We start from the raw sequence: 15,597 nt of genomic DNA on the forward strand, positions 1-15,597 counted from the left end.
GCGTAAAAGGTAGCGTTCAGTACACTGCGCAAGTTAGTGAATTTGCGTAGTTTCGTCGCTAGCGAAGATTCGCCTGGCGTAAGGTTGCGAAGTAACACTAGCGAAACTACGCCAGCGTTCGTTAGTGAATTTGCGCAGTAGCGAAAATGCCAAACGCTAGCGAAAAAACGCTAGCGTTCGGCGCTTTGCACCTTAGTGAATTTGCCCCTAAGTCTCTAGAGCTCCCGCATCCTCCACCAACTGAAAGGGAACTGCACCAACACTCATTAGTTTATTGGTCGCACACATGCGGATCCCTTATACAGAACAGACCAGAGGCAAATGGCAGGAATTCAGAGCAGATTTCTAGACCCCCATTGTCATTGAGTATTTAAAGTAAAAGCTTCTTAAAGTTTATTATACACAAATCACCCCCAGAATGTAACATTACTAGTGAATTCCTGCTCACACTTTATTTTATTTGCCAATATGATAAAAGAAAAATCAGCGATACAGAGAATTGTTCAGCCTGACGGTCTATTTGCCCTTGTGGGTCTGGAACTGTCAGGATTTTGTGGTGATCTTGCAGCAACGAGCGGTCGTCCAATCCATCCCCCCACACTGACAGTGACACGTGACCCCCGACTGAATCTCCCACGAACCACAGCTCCTCCCACAGGAACAGGAAGTGACACTGTAACCTGGGGGGCAATAAATAAACCCGTCAGTAACTGGCAGGGTGACCCCAATGTTTCTATATATCTGTAACCTTGTTATGAGCTAAGGGGGCCCAGTCTGAAGGTCAGTTAGGGGGAGATTTGGGGTGAGTGCTTATTTGTACCCTGGGTACCCCTGGAACTATAGCAGGGTGACACCCCAATGTTTCTATATATCTGTAACCTTGTTATGAGCTAAGGGGGCCCAGTCTGAAGGTCAGTTAGGGGGAGATTTGGGGTGAGTGCTTATTTGTACCCTGGGTACCCCTGGAACTATAGCAGGGTGACACCCCAATGTTTCTATATATCTGTAACCTTGTTATGAGCTAAGGGGGCCCAGTCTGAAGGTCAGTTAGGGGGAGATTTGGGGTGAGTGCTTATTTGTACCCTGGGTACCCCTGGAACTATAGCAGGGTGACACCCCAATGTTTCTATATATCTGTAACCTTGTTATGAGCTAAGGGGCCCAGTCTGAAGGTCAGTTAGGGGGAGATTTGGGGTGAGTGCTTATTTCTACCCTGGGTACCCCTGGAACTATAGCGGGGTGACACCCCAATGTTTCTATATATCTGTAACCTTGTTATGAGCTAAGGGGGCCCAGTCTGAAGGTCAGTTAGGAGGAGATTTGGGGTGAGTGCTTATTTGTACCCTGGGTACCCCTGTAACTATAGCAGGGTGACTGTTACCCCAATGTTTCTATATATCTGTAACCTTGTTATGAGCTATGGGGGCCCAGTCTGAAGGCCAGTTAGGGGGAGATTTGGGGTGAGTGCTTATTTGTACCCTGGGTACCCCTGGAACTATAGCAGGGTGACACCCCAATGTTTCTATATATCTGTAACCTTGTTATGAGCTATGGGGGCCCAGTCTGAAGGCCAGTTAGGGGGAGATTTGGGGTGAGTGCTTATTTGTACCCTGGGTACCCCTGGAACTATAGCAGGGTGACCCCAATGTTTCTATATATCTGTAACCTTGTTATGAGCTAAGGGGGCCCAGTCTGAAGGCCAGTTAGGGGGAGATTTGGGGTGAGTGTTTATTTGTGCCCTGGGTACCCCTGGAACTATAGCAGGGTGACTTACCGCAATGTTTCTATATATCTGTAACCTTGTTATGAGCTAAGGTGGCCCAGTCTGAAGGCCAGTTAGGGGGAGATTTGGGGTGAGTGCTTATTTGTACCCTGGGTACCCCTGGAACTATAGCAGGGTGACACCCCAATGTTTCTATATATCTGTAACCTTGTTATGAGCTAAGTGTCAGGGCTGCCAGAAGTACCCGACGGCGCTGTTTACATTCCCGGTGGTCACAGTGAAGATCCAAGATGGCGGCACCCATGCTGAACACATGGCTGCAGCGTCACTGCATGATGATGTCATCACTGATGCCGGGATCTCGTCATAAAAGGGCGCCCAAAACACTGTGATTGCGCCCAAGAATAGGATTTGCTGCCATTGATCCTGGGTTCCTGTTTGTGTTTCCTGATTCCTGCTCCCAGTCTGTTTCTAGCTCCCAGCTTGTTCCTGCTCCTGCCTTGGTTCTGATCCCCTGCCTGAACTCTTGATATTTGATTCTGATCTGCCTGCCCTCGTTAACTCCTGCCTGTGACCACTACTACTGATTCTGCTTAACCCTTCGGATACCGCGACCTTGCTCCCTCAAGAGGGCTTCCTCCTTGATCCTGACTACCTCCCTGGAGGGAGCTCCCGGCTCCCTGACATTATTCTTGGGCCATGGATCCCACTGAGGAAGCTCAGCCAGATTTCAGCAGGGCCTTTCGAGGTCTGCATACTCGCATGGAGGCGTACGAAGCTCGGCAAAATTTTGTCGGACACACGCTGGATGTGATTTTGGAAAATGGACACCGACTACTCCAACGCCGACAATGCCCACGCTAGTTGCTGCCGACATGGCTACACAGTCCCCCACTTCTGGTCCACGTATTCCTGCACCGCCTCTCTAAAGTGGCGACCCTCAAGCCTGTCGTGGTTTTGTGAATCAGTGCAAGATTCAGTTCGCCCTGCAACCTGCAGAATTTAACTCTAAGCGAGCTAAGGTTGGTTTCGTGATCACTCGTCTGGCAGGGAAAGCGCTTGAATGGGCATCTCCGCACTGGGAGAAGGAGTCTCCTCTAATTGATGATGCTAATGCCTTTCTGAAAGAATTCCGGACGGTGTTCGATGCCCCCAGTCGGGTGGCGACCGCTGCTTCTCGCCTGTTCCAGATCCGCCAAGGGAGTCGCAGTGTAGCGGAATATGCCATTGAATTCCGTACTCTCTCTGCAGAGACTCGTTGGAACAATGATGCCTATCATGCTGCCTTCTACAATGGTCTCTCTATCCGCCTCAAAGATGACCTGGTCTCCCGTGAATTACCCACGCAGGTTGAAGACCTCATTGCTTTGTCTGTCAAGGTGGACACCCGTCAGAGAGAACATCAAGCTGATAGGGACAGAGTCAAGAAATTTCAACCCATGTTGGCTCCTCGCTTTCAAAGACCTCTATTACCTCCTACCCCCCAGCAGCCTTCTGTTATTCCTCCGGAGGAACCTATGCAAGTCGGAAGAGCTCGTCTCTCTCTGAAGACGTACGACTGGACTTTGTCTCTACTGTGGGGGTCAATCTCACTTTGCCAACTCCTGTCCTGTGAAGCCTCAGAGTTCCCCTCTTCAAGGTAACCTTGGAAAGACTCATGTAGGGGGTGTTACTCTCAAGTCACAAGAGAACTCTCACAGGTTTCTTCTGCCTTTACAGATCCGTCTGTCCACTAAGACCATTGTTGGCTCTGCGTTTATTGACTCTGGAGCTGCCGGTAATTTCATGGACGCTCTCTTTGCCAAGCATATGAATGTTCCCCCCTTTCCATTGACTCCTCCACTTCGAGTAACCGCCATTGATGACAGACCCCTTGAATCCGAGTTTATCTCTGTGACGACTGGGGAATTGCCTGTGCAGGTTGGGACTTTACACAAAGAAAAGTTATCGTTCCTGATTATTTCCTGTCCTTCTGTTCTAGTCGTCTTGGGGCTTCCCTGGTTACGCCTGCATAACCCTATCATTGATTGGCCCTCGGGGCAGGTTTCCCGTTGGAGTCCATACTGCCAACAGCACTGCCTTCCTGCTGAACCCATCCAGAGGGTGAATTTTTCGACGTCAGATTTGAAGACGCTTCCCTCCTTCTACAAGGAATTCTCCGAATTCTCTTCTGTAAAAAGTCTGCAGAATTTCTCCCTCCTCATCGTCTCTACGATTGTCCAGTTGATCTCCTGCCTGGAACCATGCCTCCTAGAGGTCGCACTGATCCTCTCTCCCCAGCAGAGACCTCTGCCATGAAGGAATATATCCAAGAAAATCTCCAGCGGGGGTTTATTCGCCCTTCCACTTCTCCTGCAGGGGCTGGATTCTTCTTCGTGGAGAAGAAGGATGGAGGCCTACGTCCTTGTATTGACTACCGGGGTCTTAATAAAATCACCGTTAAGAACCGGTACCCCTTGCCTCTGATTGCAGAAATTTTTGACCAACTGAAGGTGGCTAAAATCTTCACTAAGTTGGATCTCCGTGGGGCGTATAACCTCATCCGCATCCGTGAAGGTGACGAATGGAAGACAGCATTCAAAGCTCGTGATGGGCACTATGAATACCTCGTGATGCCCTTTGGTCTCTGCAATGCCCCCGCTGTCTTCCAAGAATTTGTGAACAACATTTTCCGGGATCTCTTGGGAAAGTTTGTGGTCGTGTACCTAGATGACATCCTGATTTTCTCCAAGGACCTTGCAAGCCATCGCTCCCAGGTGAAGGAAGTACTCTCTCATTTGAGGAAGAACTCTCTCTTTGCCAAGCTGAAGAAATGCGTGTTTGAAGTGTCCAAGATTCCTTTTCTGGGCTATATCATCTCCCCAGAGGGTTTCGAGATTGATCCGGTGAAAGTGTCTGCAATCCAACAGTGGCCCCTACCGCTGAGCACCAAGGCAATCCAGAGATTCATTGGTTTTGCCAATTACTACCGGCAATTCATTAAGGGGTTCTCTTCTCGTATTGCTCCTATCCTGGCCCTCATCCGAAAAGGGGGTAAACCCAGCTCATGGCCCCCGCCTGCTATAGAAGCTTTTCAATCCTTGAAGGACCCCTTCACTTCTGCTTCGGTTCTCCGCCATCCTGATCCGGAGTTACCTTTCTTCATCGAGGTGGATGCTTCTGAAGTTGGAGCTGGAGCTATCCTGTCCCAAAGACATCCCTCTGATGGAAAGTTGCACCCATGTGCGTATTTCCCTAAGAAGTTCTCTCCTGCCGAACAAAATTATGATGTAGGAAATCGAGAACTCAAGAATGGCGTCACCAACTTGAAGGTTCCTTGATCCCAGTCACGATCTACACAGATCATAAGAATCTTGAGTTCATTCAATCTCTCAAGAGGCTGAATCCCAGACAAGCAAGGTGGTCTCTCTTCTTCTCTCGATTTAACTTTGTCTTGACTTATCACCCTGGCTCCAAGAATCGGAAAGCCGATGCTCTGTCTCAAAGTTTCACTCCAGTGGATCGTACTCCTGAAAGACAAGAGCCAATTATTCCTCCTGTCAAGATCATTGCTTCTTTATACCCTCAATTTGCTGATCAAATTCTGGCCTGGTCAATCTTCTGCTACTCCTGATACTCCCATCGGAATGGCATTCGTACCTCCTGAACTTCGTCTGCTTATCCTGCAACAGACTCATAGCTCCAAGCAAGCGGGATATCCTGGTCCTGCTAAGACTCTAGAACTTTTATAGCGTCTAGTCTGGTGGCCGACTATTCGTAAAGATGTCAAAGACTTTGTTGCTGCTTTTACCGTTTGTGTCACTTCCAAGCCTAGCCATTCTCGCCCTAGCGGGTTACTACAGCCATTGCCTGTCCCCTCTTGTACTTGGACGCATTTGGCAATTGACTTCATAGTCGAACTTCCTCCCTCCAGTGGGAACACCGTGATCTGGGTTGTCATAGATCGTTTTAGCAAGATGGCCCACTTCATCCCTTTACAGAAGCTTCCATCTGCAGTGGAGTTGTCACAGTTTTTTATTCAATTCATTTTCCGCCTGCATGGCTTCCCGGCGGAGATTGTCTCTGACAGAGGTTCCCAGTTAACGGCGAAGTTTTGGCGTTCCTTATGCAAGGTCTTGGGTATTGCTCTCCAATTCTCCTCTGCCTATCATCTCCAAACGAATGGGGCAGCGGAGCGAGTGAATCAAGCCTTAGAACAATTCCTGAGAAATCATGTCTCCCTCTGCCAAGATGATTGGTCTGACCTTCTCCCGTGGGCGGAATTTGCTCATAACAACGCCTGTCATTTATCCACTGGAAGATCCTCAAGCCTTTCCGCAAGACTTTGTTTTGACTGATGTCCCAGCCGCAGATGACCATGCGGCCCATATGTCCGCTATTTGGGCTGCAACCAAGTCTAATTTGGAGAAGAGTGCTCTTGTGCACAAGACCTTCGCGGATCGGAGATGTAGGTCCTCTCCTCTCTTCAAGGTTGGTGATAAAGTTTGGCTTTCTTCCCGAAACATTCGGTTGAAGTTGCCATCTCCCAAATTGGGTCCCAAGTTTGTGGGTCCATTTCCCATCTTGGAGATTATCAATCCTGTGGCTGTCAGACTTCAGCTTCCCCCTGAGATGCGAATCCCCAACGTGTTTCATGTCTCTTTGGTGAAACCCGCTACCTCCAACCGCTTTTCTGTTGACCAGTCTCCCCCTCCTACTATCTCTGTGGATGGTCAACAAGAATATGAGGTGGAAAAGATCCTTGACTCCAGAATCTCCAGGGGCTCTCTTCAGTACCTCATCAAGTGGAAGGGCTTTGGCCCTGAAGAATGCTCCTGGGAAGGACACTCTGATGTTCATGCTCCTTGTCTTGTGAGGGATTTCGACGCTTAGTTTCCCCAAAAGCCTTGTCCTGGTGGTCCAGAGGCCCCCCGTGGGGGAGCGGGTACTGTCAGGACTGCCAGAAGTACCCGACGGCGCTGTTTACATTCCCCGCGGTCACCGTGAAGATCCAAGATGGCGGCGCCCATGCTGAACACATGGCTGCAGCGTCGCTGCATGATGATGTCATCACTGGTGCCGGGATCTCGTCATAAAAGGGCGCCCAAAACACTGTGTTGGCGCCCAAGAATAGGATTTGCTGCCATTGATCCTGGGTTCCTGTTTGTGTTTCCTGATTCCTGCTCCCAGTCTGTTTCTAGCTCCCAGCCTGTTCCTGCTCCTGCCTTGGTTCTGATCCCCTGCCTGAACTCTTGATATTTGATTCTGATCTGCTTGCCCTCGTTAACTCCTGCCTCTGACCACTACTACTGATTCTGTTTAACCCTTCGGATACCGCGACCTTGCTCCCTCAAGAGGGCTTCCTCCTTGATCCTGACTACCTCCCTGGAGGGAGCTCCCGGCTCCCTGACACTAAGGGGGCCCAGTCTGAATGCCAGTTAGGGGGAGATTTGGGGTGAGTGCTTATTTGTACCCTGGGTACCCCTGGAACTATAGCAGGGTGACACCCCAATGTTTCTATATATCTGTAACCTTGTTATGAGCTAAGGGGTCCCAGTCTGAAGGTCAGTTAGGGATAGATTTGGGGTGAGTGCTTATTTGTGCCCTGGGTACCCCTGGAACTATAGCAGGGTGACTGTTACCCAAATAGTGGAAAGCAGAAGGCAGATTATTTCTTTATTCAAAGGTATGTGGGTCAGACTCACTGGCTGGTTCTGCTAGTAGTTCCTATACTGGAGCAGACTGGGTACAAACTCACCGGAGGGGCAGGAGGAGTAGGCAGATCTGTTATTTACATCGGTGCAAGTGATGGTTGCAGCTGAAATGTATGAAAGAAATGGAAAGGAATTAACATGTGTCTAATCATTTCCCCCGATAATGTTGAACTATAACCCACCGCAGTGCTAGTGTATAATGTGCATAAGGTTTAGTGAAATTGTTCTTTGTCTAATAAAATAGAGAGGAGCAGATCATTCTCTAAGCACCCACAGCGCAGGGAACTGCTCATTTCATTCCCAATGATGGGGTGCTGTAGTGTCGGGGTGGCAGCAAATAGTTGGGTGTAATGGGGACATGGAGGTTTCCTTACCCATAGACTTAATCATTGTGCTGAGACTCATGAGATCCGCTAGAGTTCCCTGATTATTACTCTCTCTGCCAAATACTGGTACTAGAACCAAGAGAAGGAGAGGAACCCAACGTCCCATTGTATCTTCTTATGTCTTCTGAGCAACGTCTCACCTGCAGGGGGAACAACAAAACCCCAGAATTTAAGTGGGTGGCACATTGGGCACCAACTACTAATTGTCAGGCAGAATCAGGGTCAAACATAATAATACTTTACATCAGTCAGGAACCCCACTGTCCCTCTATACTCCTGCTGTACCCCCAAACCTTGGGATAATGATCTGTATCTCACACATATATTGATATTGTACATCAGTCAGGAACCCCACTGTCCCCTCTATACTCCTGCACCCCCAAACCTTGGGATAATGATCTGTATCTCACACATATATTGATATTGTACATCATTCAGGAACCCCACTGTCCCCTCTATACTCCTGCACCCCCAAACCTTGGGATAATGATCTGTATCTCACACATATATTTATATTGTACATCAGTCATGAACCCCACTGTCCCTCTATACTCCTGCACCCCCAAACCTTGGGATAATGATCTGTATGTCACACATATATTGATATTGTAAATCAGTCAGGAACCCCACTATCCCTCTATACTCCTGCACCCCCAAACCTTGGGGATAATGATCTGTATCTCACACATATATTGATATTGTACATCATTCAGGAACCCCACTGTCCCCCTATACTCCTGCACCCCCAAACCTTGGGATAATGATCTGTATCTCACACATATATTTATATTGTACATCAGTCATGAACCCCACTGTCCCTCTATACTCCTGCACCCCCAAACCTTGGGATAATGATCTGTATGTCACACATATATTGATATTGTAAATCAGTCAGGAACCCCACTATCCCTCTATACTCCTGCACCCCCAAACCTTGGGGATAATGATCTGTATCTCACACATATATTGATATTGTACATCATTCAGGAACCCCACTGTCCCCTCTATACTCCTGCACCCCCAAACCTTGGGGATAATGATCTGTATCTCACACATATATTGATATTGTACATCATTCAGGAACCCCACTGTCCCCTCTATACTCCTGCACCCCCAAACCTTGGGGATAATGATCTGTATCTCACACATATATAGATATTGTACATCATTCAGGAACCCCACTGGCCCCTCTATACTCCTGCACCCCCAAACCTTGGGATAATGATCTGTATCTCACACATATATTGATATTGTACATCAGTCAGGAACCCCACTGTCCCTCTATACTCCTGCACCCCCAAACCTTGGGATAATGATCTGTATCTCACACATATTTTGATATTGTACATCAGTCAGGAACCCACTGTCTCTCTATACTCCTGCACCCCCAAACCTTGGGATAATGATCTGTATCTCACACATATATTGATATTGTACATCAGTCAGGAACCCCACTGTCCCTCTATACTCCTGCACCCCCAAACCTTTGGATAATGATCTGTATCTCACACATATATTGATATTGTACATCAGCCAGGAACCCCACTGTCCCTCTATACTCCTGCACCCCCAAACCTTGGGATAATGATCTGTATCTCACACATATATTGATATTGTACATCAGTCAGGAACCCACTGTCCCTCTATACTCCTGCACCCCAAACCTTGGATAATGATCTGTATCTCACACATATATTGATATTGTACATCAGTCAGGAACCCCACTGTCCCTCTATACTCCTGCACCCCCAAACCTTGGGATAATGATCTGTATCTCACACATATATTGATATTGTACATCAGTCAGGAACCCCACTGTCCCTCTATACTCCTGCACCCCCAAACCTTGGGATAATGATCTGTATCTCACAGGTCCGGACTAACCATCTGACTGTTCGGGCATTTGCCCGTGGGGCTGCTCTATATCTTGTATAAGTGGGCTGCTCCTGATAGGTGCGGCGGGCTTTAGGACCGCTCCTCCATCCTATGTCCTGCTGTGGCTCCGCCCCCTGCCACTCCTCTCTGGCTCGTGCTGCTGCCTCTGCCCTGCTGCATGAGTCTCAGCTGATTTGTTCCTTAGCTGCTAATTATGTACATTTACATTTCCAACACAGATGTCCCATATATTGGCCATATAGAGAAATATGTACAAGTCAACTTGCAGATTTGCTGGAGAATCACAAGTGATCTAAACCAGGCCTGGACTGGGAGTCAAAATAGGCCCTGTCATTCCAAGTACACAGAGGCCCAAACAGCCCCCACCAGCCCACTAAATAGTGACTTTCTATGGGACCTTATAGCAGCCCCTCTGGCATTTGCCACAACCCACAGATTGCCAGTCCGGCCTGATCTAAACCTGTTACAGATACTTTTATGTCCCTTTCCTGCTTCCTACAAAATGAAAACCATTTCAGTTCTATTACACAATTAGTCTATTTTTAATATAGAACTTTTTATGCTTCAGTTGCTGCTACGATAATCAAGATAAAATAAATATTTATATACGAACTGATCATATGAATTTAATGCTATAAATGAATTGCTACAGATGACATTTGGAAAATGAATTTTGTACATGATTTCATATATATTGTGTGATGAAATAAAAAACATCAATTCATTTAAATCAATTTACTCCAATAATGAATTAATTAATTAATGATTATTATATTTCATTAAGAAGAAATTTACAAGATTGCGACATAAGGGACCATTTTTTGTTTCAACCTATTACAGAATTAGGTTTCCTTCCTTACGCTTTTCCTTTGTTTACAAAATGTGATTGACTTGTATTTTATCTGCAGAGTTCAGCCGAAAATATTGGTTTTCTCTCATCTGACTTGTGACTTGTGACTTGTGACTTGTGACTTGTGCAGCAGATACGCCACAAACTGCTTCTTATAAGAACAACTGCGCTGCTGTACCAAGTGCAACATCAGACACAGCTTGTTCTATTTGTAAATTAGCTTTTCAACTGGAAATGGGGTACTCTGAGTATCACTCATGTATTATAAGGCATAATGTACCCCCTACTGTAAATGATAAGGATATTAGAAGTCACTGAGGGGTTGTTCTGTGACCATATAAAGGCACAAGGCTGCAGGCTGAGTTATACAGGGAACTCTGAGTATCACTCATGTATTATAAGGGATAATGTACCCCCTACTGTAAATGATAAGGATATTAGAAGTCACTGAGGGGTTGTTCTGTGACCATATAAAGGCACAAGGCTGCAGGCTGAGTTATACAGGGAACTCTGAGTATCACTCATGTATTATAAGGGATAATGTACCCCCTACTGTAAATGATAAGGATATAAGAAGTCACTGAGGGGTTGTCCTGTGACCATATAAAGGCACAAGGCTGCAGGCTGAGTTATACAGGGAACTCTGAGTATCACTCATGTATTATAAGGGATAATGTACCCCCTACTGTAAATGATAAGGATATTAGAAGTCACTGAGGGCTTGTTCTGTGACCATATAAAGGCACAAGGCTGCAGGCTGAGTTATACAGGGAACTCTGAGTATCACTCATGTATTATAAGGGATAATGTACCCCCTACTGTAAATGATAAGGATATTAGAAGTCACTGAGGGGTTGTTCTATGACCATATAAAGGCACAAGGCTGCAGAATCTTTAACATATTTTACACGAATTACACTTGTGAGAAAGGCAGCACTTTATGCACATTATTTTTTGCAGTTTTACCCCAATATATGAGCGACTGTGTACAAAACCATTGCGTGTTTACATGTGGGCTGCTTTGATTTCTTTTGCCCTGTCTGCTTTTTACCCCCTGTCCGGCCCTGGTATCTCACACATATATTGATATTGTACATCAGTCAGGAACCCACTGTCCCCTCTATACTCCTGCACCCCCAAACCTTGGGATAATGATCTGTATCTCACACATATATTGATATTGTACATCAGTCAGGAACCCACTGTCCCTCTATACTCCTGCACCCCTAAACCTTGGTATAATGATCTGTATGTCACATATATATTGATATTGTACATCAGTCAGGAACCCCACTGTCCCTCTATACTCCTGCACCCCCAAACCTTGGGATAATGATCTGTATGTCACACATATATAGATATTGTACATCAGTCAGGAACCCCACTGTCCCTCTATACTCCTGTACCCCCAAACCTTGGGATAATGATCTGTATCTCACACATATATTGATATTGTACATCAGTCAGGAACCCACTGTCCCCTCTATACTCCTGCACCCCAAACCTTGGATAATGATCTGTATCTCACACATATATTGATATTGTACATCATTCAGGAACCCCACTGTCCCCCTATACTCCTGCACCCCCAAACCTTGGGATAATGATCTGTATCTCACACATATATTTATATTGTACATCAGTCATGAACCCCACTGTCCCTCTATACTCCTGCACCCCCAAACCTTGGGATAATGATCTGTATGTCACACATATATTGATATTGTAAATCAGTCAGGAACCCCACTATCCCTCTATACTCCTGCACCCCCAAACCTTGGGGATAATGATCTGTATCTCACACATATATTGATATTGTACATCAGTCAGGAACCCCACTGTCCCTCTATACTCCTGCACCCCCAAACCTTGGGATAATGATCTGTATGTCACACATATATTGATATTGTACATCAGTCAGGAACCCCACTGTCCCTCTATACTCCTGCACTCCCAAACCTTGGGATAATGATCTGTATGTCACACATATATTGATATTGTACATCAGTCAGGAACCCCACTGTCCCTCTATACTCCTGTACCCCCAAACCTTGGGATAATGATCTGTATCTCACACATATATTGATATTGTACATCAGTCAGGAACCCCACTGTCCCTCTATACTCCTACACCCCCAAACCTTGGGATAATGATCTGTATCTCACACATATATTGATATTGTACATCAGTCAGGAACCCCACTGTCCCTCTATACTCCTGCACCCCTAAACCTTGGTATAATGATCTGTATGTCACATATATATTGATATTGTACATCAGTCAGGAACCCCACTGTCCCTCTATACTCCTGCACCCCCAAACCTTGGGATAATGATCTGTATGTCACACATATATTGATAGTGTACATCAGTCAGGAACCCCACTGTCCCTCTATACTCCTGTACCCCCAAACCTTGGGATAATGATCTGTATCTCACACATATATTGATATTGTACATCAGTCAGGAACCCCACTGTCCCTCTATACTCCTGCACCCCTAAACCTTGGTATAATGATCTGTATGTCACATATATATTGATATTGTACATCAGTCAGGAACCCCACTGTCCCTCTATACTCCTGCACCCCCAAACCTTGGGATAATGATCTGTATGTCACACATATATAGATATTGTACATCAGTCAGGAACCCCACTGTCCCTCTATACTCCTGTACCCCCAAACCTTGGGATAATGATCTGTATCTCACACATATATTGATATTGTACATCAGTCAGGAACCCACTGTCCCCTCTATACTCCTGCACCCCCAAACCTTGGGATAATGATCTGTATCTCTCACATATATTGATATTGTACATCAGTCAGGAACCCCACTGTCCCTCTATACTCCTGCACCCCCAAACCTTGGTATAATGATCTGTATCTCACACATATATTGATATTGTACATCAGTCAGGAACCCCACTGTCCCTCTATACTCCTACACCCCCAAACCTTGGGATAATGATCTGTATCTCACACATATATTGATATTGTACATCAGTCAGGAACCCCACTGTCCCTCTATACTCCTACACCCCCAAACCTTGGGATAATGATCTGTATCTCACACATATATTGATATTGTACATCAGTCAGGAACCCCACTGTCCCTCTATACTCCTGCACCCCTAAACCTTGGTATAATGATCTGTATGTCACATATATATTGATATTGTACATCAGTTAGGAACCCCACTGTCCCTCTATACTCCTGCACCCCCAAACCTTGGGATAATGATCTGTATGTCACACATATATTGATATTGTACATCAGTCAGGAACCCCACTGTCCCTCTATACTCCTGTACCCCCAAACCTTGGGATAATGATCTGTATCTCACACATATATTGATATTGTACATCAGTCAGGAACCCCACTGTCCCTCTATACTCCTACACCCCCAAACCTTGGGATAATGATCTGTATCTCACACATATATTGATATTGTACATCAGTCAGGAACCCCACTGTCCCTCTATACTCCTGCACCCCTAAACCTTGGTATAATGATCTGTATGTCACATATATATTGATATTGTACATAAGTCAGGAACCCCACTGTCCCTCTATACTCCTGCACCCCCAAACCTTGGGATAATGATCTGTATGTCACACATATATTGATAGTGTACATCAGTCAGGAACCCCACTGTCCCTCTATACTCCTGTACCCCCAAACCTTGGGATAATGATCTGTATGTCACACATATATAGATATGCTGTAGCTGAACTGAATGAAGTCTCAGTAATAAACTCAAACAAAATACTCACGTCTTGTCCACGAGTTCAGCTTGTGATTCCTCTGTGGCAGGTAATGAATAAATATCAGGGACCTGGGTGGCAATGTTACAGAAAAGGCAGTCCTAGGGGAGGGCAGGGGAGCACAGAGCTGGGGGGGATGGGAAATCCAAGGCTGGGGGGCACAGTTACCAGCCATGGAGACCCCTGTGTTCAGGTGTGACCCATATTAATCAGAAATACAGATTGGGTCTCACTTCTGTTACCTGGTTCACATGAATTTTCTAGAATTCCCATTGCAGATCCCAATATAATTTGCCCCTCTCTGTCTGCCATTCCCCCTGGGTCACAGTCTCTGCTCACTACTCCCTGTATACCCAGCTGTACCCCTGTATACCCGGCTGTACCCCTCTATACCCGGCTGTACCCCTCTATACCCGGCTGTACCCCTCTATACCCGGCTGTACCCCTCTATACCCGGCTGTACCCCTGTATACCCAGCTGTACCCCTCTATACCCGGCTGTACCTGACTGTAGGAACCCTCAGAGTCACAAAATGTTTCTGTCAGTGGTGCCACCTTCAGTCCATATATGAGGGTTTGGGGTCCCATTTACAGCACCCAAGGCAGGAGCACCAGGGGAAGACAGTGGGGGTGCAGGGTGCCCTGTAATATATTGCGCTGTCACCTTAAGCTAGGAGCAGCAGCTGGTCACATGTTCTCTTCTTCCTGTTCCTGTGCTGAGAGTGTGTGAAGGACTAAGCCACCATTTTACAGTGTTGTTGTATATGTTGTTGTGTTAACTCTTAGTAAAAGTTATTCTCTACAAGATCAGTTCCTGTGCCTGTGCTCTGGTTCACTGTCTCACCCACATGCTTCAGAGTTCCTGCAAAGCCAGTGTAAGGTGTCTGAATAGAGTTAATAAGGGACAAGACATGGTGTCAGAAGTTGGAGTGTAACCAGAAATCTGCTCGCAAATATCCACAGAACTGTGAGTAGTTAAAAGGAGATTTACTTACCTGCTAAAGCTCTTTTGCATAGGCCCGTACTGTCAGTGCAGGACGACTGGGGTTAAGTTCTCCTCTCTGGAGGCAGGACAAACAATAAAGAATTCTTAAGCTCCTCCTCTTCCTGTGTCTCCTTCCACCCTCAGTTGGTTGTAAAGTCTGTGAATGGAGACACTCAGAGAAATACAGAACTAACTCCCTCACTAACTAAGGAGCGGCAGCAACCGACACCCACACCAAAAAAGGGCGGGATGCTGCACTGACAGTACGGGCCTATGCAAAAGAGCTTTACCAGG

The 15,597-nt window shown here is 46.3% G+C and overlaps 1 long non-coding RNA gene across 2 annotated transcripts; it reads right to left on the reverse strand.

Annotated features, from left to right (window-relative positions):
• Window positions 1-437: 437 nt before the first annotated feature.
• Window positions 438-15,597, reverse strand: retn.1.L. 2 transcript variants are annotated; one of them, XR_001932404.2, is made up of 4 exons: window positions 15,314-15,597; window positions 7,791-7,942; window positions 7,461-7,520; window positions 438-680 (listed from the first exon to the last, which is right to left on the reverse strand). It is a non-coding gene; the product is annotated as a resistin, gene 1 L homeolog (long non-coding RNA). The 2 variants fall into 2 exon arrangements; XR_005962880.1 differs by lacking the exon at window positions 15,314-15,597 and adding an exon at window positions 14,329-14,426.

The sequence above is a fragment of the Xenopus laevis genome, chromosome 1L (genome assembly GCF_017654675.1).
Source record: "Xenopus laevis strain J_2021 chromosome 1L, Xenopus_laevis_v10.1, whole genome shotgun sequence".
In the NCBI taxonomy this organism is placed as follows: domain Eukaryota; kingdom Metazoa; phylum Chordata; class Amphibia; order Anura; family Pipidae; genus Xenopus; species Xenopus laevis.